General features: G+C 40.2%; 1 long non-coding RNA gene across 3 annotated transcripts in view; it reads right to left on the bottom strand.

Moving 5' to 3' along the window:
- The window catches only part of LOC111259032 (uncharacterized), a 29,800-nt gene extending 18,194 nt beyond the window's left edge, over nucleotides 1-11,606 (bottom strand). For 2 of the 3 annotated variants that reach the window (XR_015310416.1, XR_002679385.2), the window contains exons 1-2: nucleotides 11,248-11,606; nucleotides 8,299-8,578 (exon numbers count right to left, since the gene is read on the bottom strand). This is a non-coding gene — a long non-coding RNA (uncharacterized LOC111259032). Of the gene's footprint in view, nucleotides 1-8,298; nucleotides 8,579-9,497; nucleotides 9,638-11,247 lie in introns of those variants that run through there. The other variant, XR_015310417.1, reaches the window with a different exon arrangement.
- Nucleotides 11,607-22,850: the final 11,244 nt, after the last annotated feature.

The raw sequence follows: 22,850 nt of genomic DNA, 5'->3' as shown, positions 1-22,850 counted from the left end.
GAATGACCATTAGTGAATTATTTGTTACTATATGTTTTCGTTTGCGATGATTTTCGTTGAGTGTGTTCGGTGCTCACGTAAATCCAATTACGCTAAGACGGCATTGCCTGAAATGGGTTTCGTAGCGCGTTTGCCTTCGGAAACCTGGCCGCTCGGCTCTTCGAAGTGAAGCATGATAGAGCGGCCTGGTTTTACGAAGTAGATTTTTGTAACGGTCTCTATGCTGGCCAATGGTGTAGGCACCTCGGTAAATTTTCGTTCAATCTTCAAGCGGTCGTATCTTCTAATTCACAATAATAATTCTGTGCAATGTACTTTTTTGAGGTTTCATATTGGAGTGCTACTTAATTTTGTGTAAAGCTTTTAATTTTGAATATTTCGTTTGCAAATATTGTTCGTTGCGCAATTCTGATGATGATGAGTTTGTTTTTATTGTATACTTATGCAGTTACAAAAAGGAGCAAAAGGTCTTCGAACAACAACAACAGGTCTGGTCAGTGCTCATGGAGAAGCAGGCATTCGGAGCTGTCCAGGCGTCCACTTTTACTGCATAGATTTACATGTACGCAACGTAAAAGTCACAGCATCTGTATACGTTAGATACGTTCGAGCCCTACTAAAGAAATGTCTATATATATTTCGTTTGCAAGGCTTTGCCGAAACCCTTAATATACACGGATAAAAAAAAAATACGTTGCACCTATAGCATAGCTTACTGTTGTTCAATATGTAGCAGAGTACATTTTATACAAATATCGTGTCGATACATGTATTAAGATACGCTTGTAGGATACTTTTGCAATTAACAGAACTTTGAATATATCTTCAGTAGAGTAAGTACTTGTTTGCTGCTTCCTCTTACGTAGCAGCTATTTAGGGTCTGGCCACTATTATCAATCGATTGAAATTATTGGCATCATCAAAATATCTATTCAGTCGACGGTGGTGATTATTCAACAGGGTTGTATTAGGGCAGCTTTTTTACGTTTAAGTAAGTTTCCTTTCTAAGGCAAGTGTGCGTGTAAATCAACATGGCATCAATAAGCGGAGTGCCGCTACGTCGTCTGGTTTGAGCATTGGGTGTATGTACAGTGCGACATATTGCCTTTAGCGCGTCAGGTACGGTTTAAGTTGACATCGTTGAAGTTATCTACACGGACGCTACGTATTGTCTTCGCTGAGAACATAATTTGGCGCAGACTTGTCAGTAATACGCTCCGGCTGAAGCGTTTTTTCATGAACGCCATAGCTAAACACATTTAGCCGGCAAGGGCAACGTAATCACGACTAAACTTGCGTGCGGATGTTATGGAAAACCGTTTTTCAAAGCTAAATAATAGTAAACCTTTGCAAGCTTTGTGGCAGGATAGCAATATTGATTTTAGTAATGTTATATAGAAAATGTAATGATCAATCGACTTTGTTTGGCCGCTCCGAGGGGATACAGAAGCTGTCTGTCGATCGCCTCTGGACTCAACTTTGTCTGCTGGCAACTCTGGGCTTGATTTTTCGTTTAAAAAAGTAACACACATTAAAAGAGAAAACATAACGAACAAAAACTTATTTTTAGGTAATATAGGTTTTTACATTCAGTAGTCTATGTGGTTGTTTCGTATCGCCTCAACCTAATCGACAAATACATGAATTGTTAGTTAATTGTGTGAAGTTCCTCAAAAATAAAATGAAAAAGCAAACGTACATTCACTGCGACATCGGGTAAATTTAAAAGAAAAAAACTGTTCGGTCACTACTCCGCTGTCTTTGACGTAGACAGTGTAGTCAAGGGTTTAATACTACAGTGCAATGGTACTCCAGCGGTGAGTGCTTTCTCAATGCGATAGTAGGATTTCTTATGGTCCAATGGAGACCGCTAAGGGTCAAACTGCGCTTGGCTGAAGTGCCACAGACGCAGTCCTGAACAGGGGTATTAGTAGCAGTAACAGAATCGATTCTTTGTAGCAGTTATTGTCTAGAGGGGACAGAGCAAACTAACTTTGAAATTGAAGGCTGCAGTTAAACGCCAACACCAACGCCCGCTAGGCGTCACAGCGAATCGCTTTTACTACCCATCCACTAAAATCTAACCGAACGTCAACTTTGTTCTTCTGCTCTCACTGATAGTTTGAACTGACTGATAGACTGAAGCCCTAATATTTCGTGCGGTGCTTAAGTCGTTACGAATTGTTTTAGGCGGCACGACACGAAGTGTGTCTATTCACAAATTTAAACCTATGTCTTCGTAACACGTGTTGCAACGTGTTTTCTATGGTTGGCAAACACGTTCATTGAACTGTCACAGGGGGAACAACTGCTAGGTCTTATGCCACTGAATACATGCCTTGAGTTTAACATCCGGTACGTCGGTTAGACATTGTTTCGGATAGCTGATTCTTCCCAGCACGAACGAAACCGTTTCCCTACGCTCAATTTGGAACCTAAACCACCTCATCTCTCTTCAAGCTTACTAGTTAAATATCCTCCTAGTGAGATTTTTTGGGTTGAGAGAAAACTACTAGTAGTAATTATATCATTACTAAACACGCTGCGTCTTACACAGACAAATGATGTCCCGGCTAATCCTACCCTAAGGCTCGTATTAAACTCAGAGTGGAAATGCCCCTTGGCGAAGTATACTATCGCGATATTTTACACTCCACAAGAATAGGACTGATAGCTTTTCAGTGATGGCATGTTGATGAACTGGTTCGTTCTCTGCTGAGACAACGACTTATCATAACCCGATAAGAACAATATGGCTTTGTCGCTCAGCAATAGACAGTGTACAATCAGAGCTAATGCAAATTCGTTAATAACTAGGCCAGTAATGGGACACACAGCTGTCCTCAAGGAAACTGGCTTACATGTCTGAATGCAGATGTCTGTATGGGTGCGTAGTCGCATGTCCCTATATGTTTCTCTGTATTCGTGAACAATAGAGACTAAAACAGTGGCCCATGTAGGCTGTCTTATGTGAGTTGGGAATAGGGAATAAATAAAAATCATGTAGAACATCTATCAAATAGTGGACCGCGTTAATCGTTCAGGAAATACATAATAGAATACGGTTAGAAAAACATCCAACAATAAAGTAGGGCGAGTGAAGGCTTCAAGTCTCGTATCAGTTCCAACAGCGCAAACAGTATCACCAACTGCAATTATTAAACCGTCTTCGAAACCCTTTGATTTGAAGCTTAGTCACTTACAGAGGCGAGCGCACCTTCTGTAAAGCCGATGCGCGGAAGTTAACCCATTTTATTTGTACTGGCCAATTTCTACAATATATATAAAGGATATAGCAATAAAGATGGTATCCAGTTTGAGACCTGATGTGTCTGACGCTCTATTCTTTATGTGATCAAGCTGCAACCATCTTCCACTAGAATTCTAAATGCGTCCACTGTATACGTCGCAAAAATAATCTTTTATATATACATAGTATCTATTGCGTGACAAAAACATAATCTCCATAAACATCGCTGAGGGTTGATTTCCTCGGTGAAGGAATATTATCCTTCATCAAACGCAGTAATGATATCATTATTATTAATATACTGCTGATTACTGGCGTAATGCCATATAACGAATGTTACTTAGCTCATGCATAGTCCGCCTGTCTCGTACCAACAGAAAGCTCCATGCGTCGATAATAATAATAAGTAATAAACGTTTTCGTAAGCCGATTAGCTCTGAGGCAATAGCGTTCGGCGACGACAAGCGTCGTACCTGAAAATTACAATATACTAACTAATTGAAAGTTGTCTGGGACTGATCTAGTTCTAATTTGTGACAATGGGATAACGGCATGGCTGGAATAAGACGGCATAACCCCAGTCTAAAGTGTTTCATTAACCAGCACACCTCGCGGCGACAAAAGTGCTTCAAAGGAGGCGCGTGGTAACCAGTAAAGGGTACGGATCCCGGGAACGATTCGCGTAGTGGCGGCTGCCGGCAGTCGCTACGGGCAATAGCTTATTCGATGTTTCTTACGATTTTCCAGCTAGAAATAGCTTTGCTATAAAAGATAAATGGAGCTTAAAGGCTTTCAGAGAGACTAAAAACTACGGCTAACGTATGGGCCTTCATTCGCCAACACGTTTTGCACAACCTCTACTATTGCGCTGTCTCTTGCGATATACGTATATGTAGAACCACCCAGGCTTTTTAAAAGGCTCTGACGAAAATGCTCTTTTCCGTATACAACTTATTTCAAGAGCGTAAAAACTTTAACAGGGTTGCATGATAGATTTCCACTTGGGAGAGTTATAGCGGAACACTGTGCATAAGATATGATTACAATACGTGTAAAACTTTTATTAGTCGACGTTTAGTTATTGAAATTATATTGAAATGACTCATTTTACGGTTCTTCTTATCATTATTACTACTGAGAACGCTAAAGACTCTTCATCGCGATTGTCCATGATAGCAAGAGCTCATGTAGGGAAACAAATTAATTTTCTCCGACTTTTGCCTTTGTTCAAAACAAAACAATTCCTTGCTAAAGACTTATTATCGTACCATTAGGAACCTATTTTCCACGCAATCGATCGATTAACAATCTATTAATGTCTGAATGACATAAAAAAAAGTAGGGCTGAAAGGGTCGACGTTTATCAACTAATTACTGACGTTGTAGCTTACCGTCCATGTGTTGTTCTTCGTCATTCTTAGCACAGGAAAACCGTAAATTCCGACATATTTGACTGTAGTTTACCTTGTGGTTTACGACACCCAAATAAGCAACCCTATTCGTTGAGCTTGAATTGACTTTTGGTCCTACTTCAACATGTCCTCACGTTGACCTGATCTAATTGCAACTGCCAATGAATTCCGGATTTAAGAATCATTTGAAAATGCATCAAATGAAATGAATGACACGTCGAAATAGCAGTAAACTAATCCTGAATTATTTTTACGCTACACGGCTACAAGTGGCGGTCGTTGCCGATCGAAATAGTCTAGACAGCGTCCTGGTACTTTGCGTCAGCCTAAAAATAGCGTCGATTCAACTTGTGCTTAGAGCCATAAAACTTCTTCCTATAAAACCTGTACTGGCTTTCCTATCCTATTTGATACGGCAGTGACAACGAAATAACCGTATGCACGCAGTACTGATTCCTGCGTTTTACACAGTGCTTACGTTGTAGTGGAGGCGGCCGTAACCATCGCTGGAAACAGCACGTCTGTTTATAGGGTGCACAAGCATTGTGAATTCATATCTCACCAACGCAACAGACCTGGTAGCGGACAACCAATAGAATGAAACAAGTCGTGCAATACCTTCCGTCGAAACTGGCATTACGCAATGGGTCTCGATGTCGAAACGATTCAGATTCGAAGTGGTTTAATACATCACGTTTAGAGGCTGAAAATTAGGGGAAGCTTAGGGACCTTTTTAATTATTTACCTGCGTCCTTATGTTTAGTTGTCTTCTCCAGATTATACGTATGAATAGACTAACCTTATTTAGTACCTTGGTTTTCCTGTTGTCGTCGCAGCTAAACACCAAGCTTCAAACGCTTGAACTACGACATCAATAGGATCGCTGTATTCTAAGTTATAATAAGTTACTAAATGTTGACAGAATCGTTCGGCAATAGGTGTACTGTAATCCCATAAACCATATGAATTCGACTATGAATATATATATATATATATATATATATATATATATATATATATATATAGGTTGTATTAATGAAAAGTCTAGTAACAAGTTGTGGCCTTGGAAGATTTCAAATTCTAGCGATTATATACGTTTTTTTTATAAAGTTTTTTTTTGCATGAAAGTGATTTGCTTATGAGATGTTTAGTTCGGACCTTTTTGGCTAAGTGTTCCGGGTTGAGTCTTATATAACCGTTGAACTAATAACTTAAAATAAAAAACAATATAAACGTATTCGATACAACAAACGCGTCAAATGATTCCAGCATCATGTAGCTAGATCAGTATCTAGAATAAATAGCAGATATCTGTATTGTGGAACCATGGCGCCGTGGCTGGAAATAATTGTTAGCCAATAGTTTGATGCGATTTGCGACTTCTCGTACAGGTAACGGTCCGCGATTTATACGTGGATAAAAGCAACACACGATACCGTAATGAAAACGTGTTTCATCAATAAACTGAACGAGGACAAATGGCGTGACGATAGAAAAAAAAAACCCACATAATGGGTTTTAGTGGACACCATTTTAATATTCCGCTTTCTAACACAATGCTTCCAGTGATTTTCACTTTGACATGAGAAATGGCGGTGTTCGGGTATTCTAGACTGTAGCTACGCATGAAATCAGATGTTATAAATGCCAAGTAGAATCAGAATAGACTACGGCTGACGAAACGCTGAACTGAAAATCAGACCGGTGATGTAAAAATAGAAGAACAGCTAGTTCAGATAGGATAATCAAGGAACACCCTATGGATTAGCTACGCTGATGCTGATCGAATCCCTTTCGACTTCCGTTAGAAGATATACAATCTGCCTTCAGAGTTCAAGTAAAGATATTCCTATTCATAGAAAATCTATTTGTATAAGTAGTAGTCAAGGTAGTCTATAATATAATCAGATCCTTATCAAAGCTTTAAAATGGGTTTAGCAAAAGCAGGAACACAGCTGCAGGCCCGAGGGCTACAACTTAATATCGTACTTAAGCTGTTCCTTTGCGATGTTATGCGTTGACGTGAGAAAGGCCAGCATACATATTCTATTTATTGCCAGTGTTTGCTTATGAAGCCATATTTCGAGAAAAGAAAAAATCGGTGCATAAACCTCTCTATAGAAATTAAAATATATTGTCGTCAGTGAATTTGCAAAGATAGCTGTTGCACGAATCGGGCCGATGTGGGCAACACCCCACGATCGTGTGCACCTACTATTTCTCCATATGATCCATACTAGCAAATAAAAAACAAGCAACGGAAAGCCCTTTCCTAGTAAGTCGCATGCGATTTACTACCCGATTTAGTATCTGTCAATGTTTATGTTTGCCGATGAGTTAGTACAATGGGTTTGTGAAAGCGGGACCCTTCTCATAGTTCTTACCACGTAGTCGACGGTGTTCGTTTTAACCTTTAAATATTGCTCTATATGAAATGTTTCCAATTCTGCATACGAAACTCGCACGTTTGTATCTTTTTTATATGGCAAATAAAAACGCAGGTTCTTACGACGCTTCTTTTATTTTCCGTTCAAGGTCGTCATATGTTTCCTATCCTTTCGATGTCGAACTCCCAATTTTTCTATGCTTGGGAAAAAGCAAATATTTATTGATTCAACACTCTGTTTCGTCTGCCGATGATTCCTTTCTTCACCCTTCCTCGACCAACAGAACACAACGAAAACAAAATTGTCTATGAAAAAGTAGGCCGGCTGCTTTACATAGGTTCGAGACGTAACAGCCATGGAATAATGGGAAATGCAGTTTGCCAAGTAGGAAAAGGTAACTCATGAACGGTAGATGTAGAGGTCAACACACGAAGGTCAACTACAATTGAGCTATGGGTCGCAAATTAATAGGTGGATACAGGTTAATCCGTTGAGCAACGAGCAGTTATCGGTCACGCTGAAGACGGCTACACATTGAAACTACGGTCTACAACAGGGTTAGGGCAAAGTTCGCATGCCACTTCAGTCAACGAGATTAGACGATGGCCGACTACATCTAGCAGACAACCTCCAGGATTGTCCGGCTTAGCTCACAAGTTCTTCAGTTATTCCATTCAAGCATTATGTGTCTACTATAAATAAATATGTGTGAGCTGATATAGATCGACGCAGTTGAAACGTGAAGAGAACACTTCTTTAGACGGACAAGGTCAAAATTGAGAAAATGATTTCAGGCTTGAAGGAGTTAGCTAGTACTCGCTCCTTTTAATCGGTCAAAATAGGAAAAAATGTGTCACTTTGAGACAGCTTTTCCTTTATCGGCCAGTCTATTTAGTAAAATTAAGGTTGTACAATATCGTCATCAGCACGATTGTGGGATCCTTCTTAAGCATCTCTCAAGTCATTAATTAGCCAGCCACGTTGGAACATATAGAGGGTGGAACGCCATACACTGCACAACTGTTATTCCCTCGTTTAAAACTACTACTAATAGTTTTACTACTAATCATACTGTTAGAGTATACCTGAATAGAATCATTCACTAAGAGAGCTTCTATTTATCCCTATTATTGATTCGTTGCTGTTGCAGGTGAATTGGAAGTTATTAGGTTAGGACAATATTGTACGCCAATATGATATACATTAACGCCAGGCCAGGCCTGCGGCCACAAAACTCGTTGGTACATACCAAAGGATCTATAGAAGACTAGACAACAGAGCGTGAGTTCGTTGGTTGAAGGTCAACACGGTCTTCTGGCTGTATGGACGCTTATTACTGTCGATGCCAGTGATCAATAATAGTGGCGCCCATAGGGCGTGCTTGTGGTCAACCTAGGCACGTTAGCATCATCTCCCTCTATCGCTGCTGTACACGCTGTTCCGAATTCCCGTTAACATGCCTACTACAGGCGTAGCCGCTAGATGAGCTCGTACCACATCTGCCTCAAACAGGGACGTCCTGAAAACACCTGAACATCGCGGAAACTGCTGGTGACTCAGTTGCATTACAAAGCAATTTCTAAGTGTACAGACAACAGGGGATCGCTCGGGAAGGTGGAGCGCAGATTATGGTAGACACATGACCGTTTCTTGCTAAGATAACATACATGTCCCTCTTCCTCTTCCGGGGGACCGTGATGCTGTTGGCGAAACAATGGATAAGACGGGACGGCAGGGTAGGCGAATTAAAGCAGGGTTATAAGCTTGATACGACTGTCGGCTAAATTTTATCGCATTAGGTACACTCAACCATAACACGGATTTATTAAATTCAAGATCTAAAATTGTCGTTAAGGTAATTATTGTGCAATGCAAAGTGTATAGCAGCTTTCGGCTGGAAAAAAATGCTGTGTCTTTTCAAGTGAGAAATTCAATAGAAGCTGCATATATTATGTTTGTATATCATGTACACTACTTCAGCCGAATTAGTCAGTGTGCAATAAGTAAGTTTCTCTCTTCTTGAACATAGTTTAAAATTACGCCATTTCTACGCGAGCCTAGATCGGGTGAATGTACCCACACATTGCAAGCCCGGTAAGCGGGCAATGATGATGTTCACGCAACGAGAATGTACGACATACACTATACAGGCGACGTACAATCAGATGTCCGGTCTACACGAGTCGTTCACAGCTGAGCGGTTTCCTGTACAAAATACGTTACGAGCTGTTGCTCTTTGTTGCCAAAAGTTCTGTACCTCTGTCTAGTTTGACAGCTTGTGACGGACGTGTCTGCCAGCTCCGTACGTTTGCCATCTAGATGCTGTCTTTTTGCCACCAGTATTTGTGCGAGCAACTTGGAACAAGCGTTTTATGGTTTTAGCCCCTTTTAGAAGAGTCTGAGTAATATTGCTTACGTACGACTGAGCGGTACCAGAACAGAACTTACTCCATATGGGCCGAATGTAAGGCTCAACCTCGACGGCCGCGCTTATTCCCGCCGAAACCACCACCCACTCGTTCTCAATCGTTTTCTGATGCTGCACTCTTCATCTAACCGTAGTAACAGGTAATTAACGGGTTAATTGGCTGCGGTCATCCGTCGAGTACTCCGTCTTACCCGCACTTTATGGTGTTTGTGTCCCAAACGAGTAATGCTCCTCCGCGTCTTCTGTGAACAAGGCAATAAATCAGCGTAATCTATATACACATTCCCTGCTTCAGTTTCTTCCTGCGGGAATCTGGTTCTTCATAGTCAACTAAGCTATCGCTCTTTTCTCAGAACCTCGACAGCCATCATTGCCCCCAAATGCCAACCACCTATTGTGGCGCACATGAATTCCGCAGACTGCGCAAGCCCATCTCTTCTACATATGGCTCACCTTCTTGCAGTCATTGCTCTAAAATTTTTGTTCCAGCTGTAATTCTAGCTGTTTCCAGGTTAGTGTAAGCTAGCAAAATATGAACAGCATCATCCTCGATGTCCTACTCGCAGTGCATGCGCGTATCGGAAGGAGTACCAATCCTGTATGAATAGAATTCCTATGTAATGTCCACGATGGAGTCACGCACATGAGCTCTCAACGCAGAACTATGATTCCGTGGGTTCTCTTTAAGGCTCTTTGCATTTGTTCTGCTTAATAAAAATTTGAGTCAACTTGGGGCTTTGAATAGAACTGTAAATTCGATAACTGAATCAATAAGCCTCCTGTGTCCTGTACTTTCAGGCCTTTGGATAATGGGAACTAGCTTTAGAATTTGCTATTTTGATAGCTTTTCGTGCCTGTACGTACGTGGTGCGTTTCCGGAACTTTCGTTGCTCTTTGGTATCTGTGAGATTTTGGCCATTTTCTGTAAAATCCGGATTTTCTGTAAAATCTTAGGAAATTTCGTGGAAAAAGTCTTAATAACTACCGGAGAAATACCCATCGAAGCCGGAGCTTTACCGCTCTTAGCCCTCTCACCTGTGCTCAAAATCTACGTTGAGGTAATAACCGGTATCCCTCCATTTTCGTCTTCCAGTTGGTTTTCAATAAGGCTCCTGAAAGCTGTCTAAAACTAAACTTGAGGGAACACCTTGCTCAAAGTATTTATCTTATTCAGATCTGGCGGTTTAAGCCTTGCTAGACTTTTAATTTTTTCCTTGATAGCTTTGTATAGCCAGTCCTATGTATCCTCATCTTTCCTACGAAATCTTTGCGGCAGCTTTCTCTGCTCTTAACAGTGGCCCTCTCTAATATAGCATAGAATTCCCCGTGCAGCGTGGTAATCATATATGCGTATCCTCTAGCTGTCTTAAATGCTCTTTTTGTTTGTAGGCCACTTGTCCGAACGTTAGCTATTTCGGAGTTTTACTAGTATTTTGGCTATACCAGTTTCAACCGTCTAGGATGTACAATTCTAATGCTAGCTATCTTGCAAACCCTTATCAGTGTTGTATTAACTTGTTTTCCGCCCTTTTGAAAGGCCATTCTCCGTACGATTTTTTTTTATACCCTTGTCCTAAATTTTAAATCGGAGTTAAGGCATATCAAGGGCTGCTGTGCTTCTTTTAAAAGCACGTATTCTATGTAATAGTGATTGCTGGTTTTTTCTATTGTCGAGTGCTCGCCAATTAGAAACCATATTTGCATACATATTTGCAATAAATAGATGTGCCATCTATTTGTTGCAAATAGTGACATCAACGTAAGACTTACATTCTGGTGTCCACAATTCATGATATTCAGATACTTTGCACAGATCTTATCCAGCGCGAATTGCTCGGTACTATCAGACATAGTAGTCTCCTTGACTTTTTAGGCGTACGTTCAAGTCACTACCCGGAACTCTGTCAAGTCACAGGTCCTTTCTGTGATTTGACTTCGGTGACACTGTGCTCGTCACAAAACTTTTCAAATTCACTCCGTGCACAGCTTAGACTAATGTAGCAGGAGTTGGTAGGCTCGACCTCCGCAGCTTTCACACAAGCGTACCCATTACCGGCTCCGTATTTTGTTATAGAAATAAAAGTGCCTGCGCTTTTCTTTCTCTGTCTAACACAGACGCTTCCACGACTGTAAACAACCCAGTCGGTTCCACCGTTGATTAACACTACATTCTGTCGATAACCGGAGTAGTCGTTGCAGTCTCTTTCGTAAGATTTCACTCTCTTATGATAACTGCGGCTATCTGGCCTTTCGTCGGTGGATTTCTTGGCAAAGTCACCAACCTTTTGGCAACTGTAGCTTATGGAGTGGAAGATCTACTCTTCTAACCTGCCACTAAAGTTTCTTAATGGTACTCATTTTGGAACAGAAAACTCTTGGGAGCTCGTCTTGGGAAAGTGCCGAGGCATCGCTATCCAATATTCTTGTTTATGTGGGCATTTTGTTTCCGGAGTTTCGTGCTCATTGGAAGGTGGAAGGAATTCCACTTGAAATTCGTTTCCGATTTTGCCTGCACCTGAGAAGGCGTTTATATCACGCGGGACCGCCATGACAGCAAAGTCCGCCGCGTGTCTATTTCGCCACCTGCATTTCTATGGGTTATACCTGCAAAGGTAGCCCCTACCTAATTTGATTTCACGGACTGAAATAATGAGGCCGCCGCTCTTAACCTTTGTGATTAAGTCAGCCTTAACCATATCTTCTTCTTCTCTTCAACGCGCACCAAGTGCAGAAGGTGGCCTTAATGATAGAGGCTTTCCTCACCTTAAGTCTGACAGCCTGGGCAGCAGCGCCAGGCAGCAGGAGCTGCGAGCCCTAGAAGCTTTCTCGTTCTTCCGTATACCCAATTCGATGGTGCTGTTGGTCTCGACTCCCTAGGCGACTCGTCCAGTCGAACATGCTTCATATTCCTCTAATATGTGGACGGCCGGTAGCTCTAAATTGTTTTCCACAATCTTCTCAAATGCAAACAAGAAAGTGGCTAAGAGTTCATCGGTTCCCAACATGCCAACAATGAGCCGTCTTACAAAGGTTTGCGCGTTTCGGGGAACGTTGGTTATTTCCGCGTTCATAGTCAACAATTTCTCGCACAGCACTGCTATGCAAGACTGCCACACATTTTACAGGCAGCAGACGGATATTGCGCCGTTAGCTGGTTGTCCAGCTAGACTAGCTTGATTCTTGTATCGCACAAACCCGGACTGCTCTTGCAAAGGTTAAGTTCCTGAAAATGGCCTAGGGTCATTTTCTTACAGCTAGATTTGTTAGATCATCCATAGTCTGCATCTCATCGAAGGCCGCTCAGATTTCTCTTTTTCAAGTGGCTCCTTTTCCACTTGCTTATTGTAACCAAGGCAAAGGGCCGTGCTATCACTCGTGATGTCCGTGTTTACACTATAAGTCCCCTTTTGAACCTACTCCTGCAGTTTTGTTTGTTTTACTACTGTTATTTTACTTCATTTATAATACCACCAGTGAGAGCTACTTCTATCTTGCTTACTACGCGGTTAGGACACAAACTTAAGTTTCGTTAAAATACCCTTTATGCCTTATAGCTGTGTGTACACGAATTTTTTCGTTCGAGTTTTCAGAGTTTAACAGAACCGTGGTATTTTTTTAATAATAATAATATTATTATTTCTTCGGTATCTACTTCATCATCTTCTGGATTCGAATACTAACGCGCACTATACGAGTTGGGTCTAGTAAAACTATCTGCAAAAGGCCCGTCTCCGACAAGGCGTTGCGCAATGTGACCGTTTTCATAGGGTTGAATTCCCGACTTGTAACTGTAACCTTCTTTTAGGCGAGTTAACTGCTATCTGGACTGAGATAGATACTGCCAGCTAGTATACAGTATCTACTGATAGGTCGAGGAAATAGGTGAATTCAAAGCAGCTTTCATGCGATTTCCATGGGGTAGCTCATAAGTTCTGCGAGCGGCATTGTATCGGTCCGCACACCCCTACGGGGCTCATAGTGACAACATTCTAAAAACTGGCAATCTTCAATGGTAGCAGTGTTCACCGTGGTAGCTACGCGTGTAGCACTTGAGGCGCTCACAGTAACCAGAGTCACAATCACACTATTTTTACATAACACTGGAAAAAAAAGATCTTCCAGTTGATGCTTGCTGTTGACTGTTGTAGGCAAGCTCGTGCATTGGCGAGCTTTGACCGGAAAAATCTATAGATGACTCTCGTTATAGATCGAGTGAATGTCTAATTACCTCTATGAATGTAGGTAGGATATAGTGATGAGACGGGAGGCCTAAAGTAAACAACATTTGCTTTTTGGACTTGTCTGCACCAACAGACAAGACAAGACAAAAATACTGTATATTTATCTGTGTGCGCTTGTGTAGAGGTTTCTATGTGCCTACTCTGGCGTAAACTGGAACAGGCCCAGATAGGTCCATCATATCGCTGAAGCCATTCGACTCCGGGGTAGGTTCTCATAAAGGCTTGTTTGGCAAGAATGTAGCCTCCGTCAACAATTTCCCAACAACAATCCAGGTATCATTATCATCATCATTATTATATAATCCAATTATCTTTACTAGAATGTATTACTATTGCTAACAAGGTTCGAATGACCTTTTTTCGATGAAGATTTCCTTTTCTTTGAAAGTGCTCAGATCTCTCACCATGCATGGTCCTAACACTTAGACATCAGCGATAGAAGCAAGAAATATTTTTCGTTGTTAATAAAAAGTGGCACCGTTCGCAAGTATTCGCTATGTTTCAACATTCGTTAATAATAACAAGAATGTTTTGCTAATCCTAACCTGATAATTTACAATAAATATATCCACCATATTATGATTAGCAAAATCCGATATTCATCTAAATAGATTTAATTTCGCTACATCTAATTATAAAGTTAGAGCAGACCTGCTATAATTACTAGGCCAGGCGCTTGGCCACAGTTCACGCACTAGCGCCCCAGCTATTTGCTCTCGTCCTTAACAAGTGTTACTCGTAAAATATTTCCCTGTCCTCTGCTTGGCTTGCACTCTTTTGGTAGGCCTATGACGAAGGCCTACTATGAGAGTCGTTAACTCGCTTTGCAAAATATAGCGGTGAATTCTGACGTAAATTGCGTGTGATTTGACTGTTTTCTGCCGTTATCCGTGCTCCATCCAAATTGTTAGTCTGTGCAAAACGTTAGACGATAATCAGACCAAAAGCGTTACACGTGTGTCCAAACATTACCTACATTATGGATACGTATATTCATCACGATAGCAAGGCTTCAATTGTCTTCCTTTTCTTTCTTATTTACGTGACGGGTGATATTGCGTTAGTAGCGCAATATAAGCTTATCGCAACCGTTGTTGTAGTACAATTGCCGTTTATACATGACGGATTTGGCGCGATAAAAAAAATGTTCGTTTTGAAGGGCTCACGCTCATGGCGCGTCTTAGGGCTTCCGCAGATCGATGCTCGGACCGGAAGTGGCCGTCTGTCGGTGGGAGGCCCCAGTGGGATCTTCGACCGAGCCCCGACGCTAGATCCTTTCCTCCGAAATCGCTGTAGCGCTTTGACTAGCCAGTCTCATCGCACGGTTGGATCATAAAAGGGATTCCCTCCCATAACGAAATAGAAGAAGTTTGAAGTGAAACATCAAAATAGTCGTGTACCAGTCCAGCTAGGCCAGATTGTTATTAGGAATTTTCAATACTGAAAAACTACAATAACATTAAATATTGTTTTTACTTGTATTATCTTAGTTAACTGGATTAATACTTGTATCATATTAATTAACTTAGTATATTTACAGTTCACGAATCGGCTGCTTAGTGTTGAACCATACTGTCATCTTGAGTAGTTGATCAGTTGGAATAAGTTATCGATGAAAAAGAGTAAAAAACAGACTTCTGCTCATGTATTATATTTGGCATCAATCATTCTCAAAGGTAGCTGAATAAAGGTTAGGTATAATTATTCCTAAGTGACATAAGTTCAATGTAACGAAGTATCGAAGGCACTAGCACTCGCAACTCAAAGCTACGAATTTATGAAAGGAAATTGGCATAACTTGCAAGTAACTAGTATAGACAACTTGTTATTGGTAAAGTTCGGTATAAAACAGAACATTTGAGAGGCCGATGTGGACGCAAGTGAAGTCGATCCAATTTAGTATGCGACAATCGATATTGGATCTTCTCTGAGCCTGCTGAATAACTCTCATTTGTCTTGTTTCTACCTATCAATAGGGAGGAAAGCAATTTCTGGCCGAATCTTAAGACAGATTTACTTTTTAGTGTTCAGTACATTGTTTTTTAACATATAGGTGCATTGAGATCTGTTCCCAAATTTTCCATAGACTATTCCCTTTGTTTATAGCTGTAGGGAGATATGCTTCTGATCGATTCTATATTAAAAAGCTTTTCTAATTTTGAACTAATTGTTTCAAGGCAAAATAGAATTTATCAATCTGGCGAAGCTTTATACATCTTTGACATATCAACAAGTGTCGATATGCTGATACACACCCCTCATTTCGACGATATTTTAAACAATCTACATTAACGGTGATAATACGCTGGCTTGGAAGGCTTATTTCAAGAAGTTTTTTTTTTTTATAAACACTTTTGATGTATAGGATATGCTTCTCGCGTCTAGTAGCCTTGTAGCGTTTTAAGGTAGCTCTCGAGGTATCTTGTCAGTAACTTATTTGCCGCAGATGCTCGTTCTACCCAAAAACGTGGGCCAGATCCCGGGAGAAGCCGCATTGCTGCTGAAGTTTGCAGGGCTCTGGGCCTAACGTTTTAACTACCTCTAGAGCACCACGAATTACGCTGCCGTACGGATAATGTCGACCAGGGGATACGATTTTTACTGTTTTCTTTGCTGTCAATAGAGGAACGAATTTCGTGGAACACTTCATGGTCAGAGCTTTCGCAAATACGAAGCTGAGAAAAGCGCTACTACACACATGACAATGTTCAATGAGAACTTTCGTTCAAGGTTAGTAAATATTGTGACGTAGTCGTTTTCACGATGAGCACCCGCAGGTTTATACGTACATTGAAAGAGAAAAAAGGCTCAACAGTGTTTTTTCAATGTTGGGTCACTTTTTTAATGAGTAGTGCTCAATCTAAGACCGAGCCCATGAATATGCTTTTATAGGCTAGCAAGTAACTGGACATGTAACATTATGGTGCATAGTTTTAGCGTAATTTGCCGCGATCCAAAATACGGCCCGGTGCCAACAATATGGCGGCTCCGTGTCATCAGGCTAAATCTGTTAAACTAAAAAAAGCTGATTAACAATTTGCTACAATTTTTTGACATACGTCGTGTATTCTTTCAATCTTTACTTCACTATATTTATATAAACCCATCCAATTTTTTTTTTATGTATACAATTAAACAAAGCACGTAACCTTGCTTGTTGAGTTAAAAAACGCCAGTTTAATTGTTTTCAATCAGTAAAACCTATAAGTTATAAATAGATAAAAATCGAGATTTTGATTATTTTTCTTTTACTATGAATATATTTTTATTCAATAAAATGGCGATTCAGATCACATTTTATTTACGTACTGACTAATATAATTTGCCTGTTCCAAACAAGTCCATGTCGCTTGTTCTAGTTTGCTCTCGAACTACCACAACGAACCTTTAAAGGAAATCGTAAACGTATTTTTCACGTGCAGCTGTCAGTTATACAGGAGTCGTGTGGAAAACACTCGTGACTATTTATTAATAAAGGAAAATGTCGGGAAAAAAATCACTCCCTGCGCCGTACGCACGGGAATGAAGTATTCGTTAGTTTAGAAAAAAAAAATAGACAACAGATGTCGAGTAAAGGAAGCCGAATGCAAACATTATGGAAACAACCTTACGAGACGACCGATGAAGCTCAGCGCGCTAATGGTTTGGAAGTCAGGTAGTAAAGGACATCTGCTGTGTGCTGATCCCATCGACTCCTTCAATGGAAGACTTACAGCTTTGTTCTTTCAATAAGTGCTTGCCGATGGATTGCGGGGGCACTAGGATGTCTCACAGCGTATGTTCAAAATAGTTCGTCGCGTGAGAGAATCGTATCAGCCGACCGATAGGTGAAGCGTGTCCGTGAATCGGTTAGGTTTTCGCCTACCCGTTCCAAGATAACGATAGAAAAGAGCTTACGAGTATGATCAAACTAAATATGTTGTAACACGAAAGTAAAGAACTAAGGAAAAGGTTCCTAGCAGTTCCTCGTTTTAGTGTTCGACAGAAGTTTCCTTTGGAACAGGAAATCCTTCAAAGCAGCAGCATATATAAGCTCCTGCTATTTTTTATTTTATTTCTACAATGCCCCCTGGCGACAGTCTTGGGTAAAATTTTAAATTGATAACAGGCGCTGGATTTTTTAGATAGGGATTATAAGTAGTAGTTAAAGGTTCAATGGAAGCATAGGCAAAACTGTTCTTTATAGAAAGTGATTATACGTTTTGAATAGAAAAATACTGGCTAAGCCAACGAACTATTGTCGTTATGCGGTTCTTATTTATGCCATATGTATTATTTTGGTGTGTGTTTGTGTATATATTTTTCAGCGCTCTACGAGGTATCAGGGGCCGAAAGGATACATCACACCATTTCGTCGTCAAAGTAAGGTTCTTTGCGAACTTCAAATTCTGATATGAGCTAAACTTTCAAATATTACCAAACATGCGTTCATGTATTTCGTATTTAGCGATTTGAAGCGCGTACTATTCGCCCATGTTTACTCGGGGAGACTCAATTACGGGTACATATTGAGTCAATGACTCTAAGGTGATATCGATGGAATAGTCTGAAATACTAGGCAGTAAGGAAGATATACGAGCATAAAATGGGTAACAGGAAGCCCATTTGTAGATCTATAAAATATCTTGATTACGTCGTAAATGGTGAAAGTGGGCAGATTTTGAAGAGATACAAAAAAAAAAGGAGGATTCCTGCCCAATCGTAACTCCTGGTACGAGTTGAGAATAAAGTAACTTATATATAAAATAGCATATAATTGTGTACGCAATTTCTCGTATGAAAATATAACTAAGACTGTCACGTTACTTGTTTATATTTTTGTCCACTACTATTACCATTATTACTATTAAATAAGCTATATAAACGTTTTGACGTTTACGACCATTACGGCTGTTCAGTTGGCTGACTCTCAACAATGCGACAAGGTGGACTTTTTTTTTTTTTCTATAGAGGGTTTGAGTAAAGCTTTTCACGTAGCAATAGGCACGTCCTGGATGAAGCCTAAATACTACGGAGCGGACGCGAAATTTTAGGTCCGACGGTGAAACTTATTTCCGACACTACTGTATACTAGTTCTCGAATACTTCTCCCCAACCCAGGTCTATATTTAATAGTACGACGAGCTGGTAGATAGGAGTCGCAATGTTATCGGATCGATTTCAAACCGTATCACTGCTTCCTAAATTTAATATGGCAACCCGTATGTTATCATTGTACGACGAGATTTTGTGCCCGATTTACTGCAACGAAACATGTACAAGATGGCCTTATGATATCGCAGCATGTCAGAACTAGCATACATATACACTTTACGTATATTTTGCCTTACTCAATTTTACAAAACATTTGATCTATTTAGCTAGTTAGTTAGCCCTCTTTATAAATACGCACTGCCCAAACCCTTACGTCTTTAAAGCCTTCTCTTTTCAGTTCGACAAGGCACCTCCTTTTAAGTTTTGACTGTTATTATATTTATCATTGTCTGAATGACTATTAATATTTATTTACTCGTTGTCACCACCGGTACTAAAGTCATACATCATTATCAAGTTTTGTGACGGGTTATATATGCCCATGCTATATAACACACAAATTTCATTCTCACTAGATAAAGTACGACCCTCGGTTTTGTAGAAACTCCTCTATTTAATTTCATGTTGCATCAGAAGAGTAGGGGGTCGGAGGAGTAGCCGTATGGGTTGGTTGCTCCTATGTTTACGTGTGAGATAATTCTATTTATTATTCCCTCTAAGGAATCAGTATGTATCCGATTCTGCAAAAGTATTAAATCGTACGTGTTTCAGTTTGTGTCGCATTAATTTACCTGCGAAACGGACACCCATTTGTCTATAGATGCGATACACATGGTTACATGATTTACAAGAGACGTGATTGAAATGGGAACAAGATGTGAGCGTTCCTTGGTGTATATGCAACTGTTGCCTCATAGTACCGATGAAGGCAGGAGGTGTTGAGCCGTGAATATAGGTAGTAGCTGAAAATGAAAAAGATTATTTTAAGGCAAGATAACAAAGAGAGGGGAAAGCTTAAACGTCCCTTCTTCCCGCGATTCCAGAATCAAGTTCTCTTAGACGTGTCTGAGAAAGTTGCAGTTCCGCTACGATCGGCGAGAGGTGTTTGTTAGTGAGTTACTTTTTTACACTATTAATATTCAATCGGTATGTATATTGAAAATCGACCTGAGAATAAATACATATCTATATGGCGACAGTTGCTGAAAGGCTGTCATCGCATACTCAAAAACGTTTGGCAGCGTCTTTGATGAACATCGTAACATAGTAGCGGATAATGGAATTACAACTAAATGCCTTCATCAATAATAAAGTATTCAGTGGGCTTATGCATTGGGGCAAAAACTACGGCAGATCCCCTGTCCGAATGAGCTTGCACAGACTATCTTACTATAACATTGAGCCAAAACGGCGAAGAGGTATCGACGATGAACAATGGGTTTTAGTGAAGATGTCTGAACCCAATTTGTTCAAGTAGAATGTAGCTTAGTGAAATACTAAGGGGGCTGGGCTTTAAATATTTATTCAAAAGTCCAAAAAAAGATAAATATTGTTCTGTTACTATATTGTTTTTGTGTGTACATCAGTGAAAAAACTGAATGATCATTGAGAAATGCCTTGTGGCTAGTGGTTTAACGAATCAGTTCTTCTTCTTATACCCTATTCTGATTTCAATTAGAACTATTATAGCTAAATGCTTGAAGGCGGCTAAATCAAACGAATAGATGATTTCTGCCCTAAACAGGCACCTACCGCAACAGCACTTACAGGACAGAGACTCGTTACTCAGCCTGTGAGAACTTTGATTGAATACATCGTACCTCAAGCGTGCACCTAGGTAGGAATACAATTTTGTTAAGTGCACAAACACTAGAGCATCAAATACTCTACTTAGCAGAACAAAACAAGGCCAAGACTCCACAGAAAAATATTTCTCTATCAAACCATAAAGTTAAATCTTTGAAATCTTGAACGACTATCTTGGCCAAATCCACCAAGCTCCACGTTGACCGCTCACAGCTTCCTGTCGAATATGGACGTTGTACGTTCAATGGCAAATGAGAACTTTTCAATATCGCAGTCAACAGAACGGTCTAAGATTCTGAATCATCAGAAGAATAACATTTGGTTTTAGCTGTTTATTATTGAGCGACACTCCTTGATAGGATTATTTTGCTTCCAGGATAAAACTAAAATGAGGTAAATTGTTTAATTGGATCATATTTGCGAATCCGTTTGATGTTCATACAATAATACAAAAAATACTAAAGTGAAAATGGTCACGCCTTACGCTTTTATAGTGCTTAAAACAAATATACGGTATTGCTATACGAGCTGGTTCGAGACTAGATGTAGAACTTCTGCTTCACCCACCATACCTCTCATAGAAGAAGCGACTGACCTCTTAGAAAAGGGTATTGATTAAAAGTCAGGCAGCAAGCATCTGCAATGTAGCTTCACAGAGCACAAACCATCAACAATCCAAAGTTCTTAAGATTATATATAGTACTCACAGCTGGGGTTACAATATAAGCGCAGAGCTTCTGTATATACCGCAACGTTCATTTTGTATACAGGGCTGAACCCCGAAATTACAACAAGCGGCTATGGGGTGGGGTGGGGTAAATTTTTCTTTATTTCTCGAGTATCCGCTACAGTTAGGCGGGATATCGGCTTGTTTGATAAGACAAGCCGAAGTCCAATTGCATAGTTTGTCCTCGAATCCCAGAACGACGAAATGATACAAAATAATTCTCAATATATCGATAGAACTACCGACATATGTACAGAGGCCAAAAAGTAGTTCCAGCTGACCGAAACCACTTTCGCTCGGAGAATCGGAACGTAACGATAAAAGCTACCAGAAGATTGTTTATATTGGATTTATTGATGAAACTACAAGTACATAATTTCGGAGTGTTGACAGCTATGGCAAAACTGTTCCATATATGAGAATACTTTTCGGTACTGGATTAGTATGGATTCGATCATGTCGGTTTATACAGATAATTGAAGTTATCTAATAGTTAATATTTGTTAGATGATGTATAGAAGCCTGCTCCTGTAGGAATCATTCGAATCAGGCCGTTTGTTTCAAATTCTAATGATACACAACTACAAACATACACTAATTCATAACGGAGGCATACGATCACCGAGACGAGCGTGGATTCAATCCAGAGTAATCCTATGGTTTGAAGTCGTACGAATCGAAATGAATAAATTACCATATTGGGAAAATTATCGGATTTAAACTCAAAGTAGCGTCGCTATTTTTACGTTACCGCACAGTGGCGGCAGAACTAGCAGAATGTTCGCACCTTATGAACCGCTTTGGTTACTTTAGTTACAGCGGAAGGCACGCATGTATCATAAGGATTAACATTCAGCCACCAACATCTTATTTGCTATTTTTACATATAATATTAAGTTTATCATGCCATACATATAAGTATATCATGTGGAAGATTTAAAGCGAAGCTTTCCAGTTGGATCTTCCGTAAATTCAACTTCGGTTAAGACGAACGGAGGATCCGCTGCCTTTAGTGCACTTCGATAGGTGTGGGATTTAATCCTAGATTAAAAAAGTCGAATGGTCTGGCTACGCTGAATCCGGCTGTATGTGGATTCAAGATATTACTGTTTAATATTATAGATCCATGTACGTAGTTAATTAGCCTGCGTGATAGTCGAAGCGGGAGCCGGTCTAATGGCGGCCGAGAGTACATTACACATGTATTTTTCATTTTGAAAGGGACTGGTAGATGCCAATTTGATACCATTTAATTGCCTGTCCGTCTGAAAATTCCGGAACGCATACCTCGAAAAAAATTCCAATTGACTGATCTGAAAATTCCGGAACGCATACCTCGAAAAAAAATGCCAATTGATTGATCTGAAAATTCCTAAAATTGAACTGCAAATTTAGCTATTTATTTAGCTTTCAGCTTTAGGTATTACAACGTAAGCTCAAAGGCCCTTTTCAGAATGTTAAAAAAAATAAAAATTCATCTGCCTAACTAAGTCGTCTTTTGCGCTCGTTTTTTCGGTTTGTCTTTTCATCTCAGTCTCAAAGAGGCTGTACTCTGCAAGCCCGCG

This window comes from Varroa jacobsoni, unplaced genomic scaffold, assembly GCF_002532875.2.
Source record: "Varroa jacobsoni isolate VJ856 unplaced genomic scaffold, vjacob_1.0 scaffold_30, whole genome shotgun sequence".
NCBI classification, from domain to species: Eukaryota; Metazoa; Arthropoda; class Arachnida; order Mesostigmata; family Varroidae; genus Varroa; species Varroa jacobsoni.
This window is presented reverse-complemented; position numbering and strand designations above follow the sequence as displayed.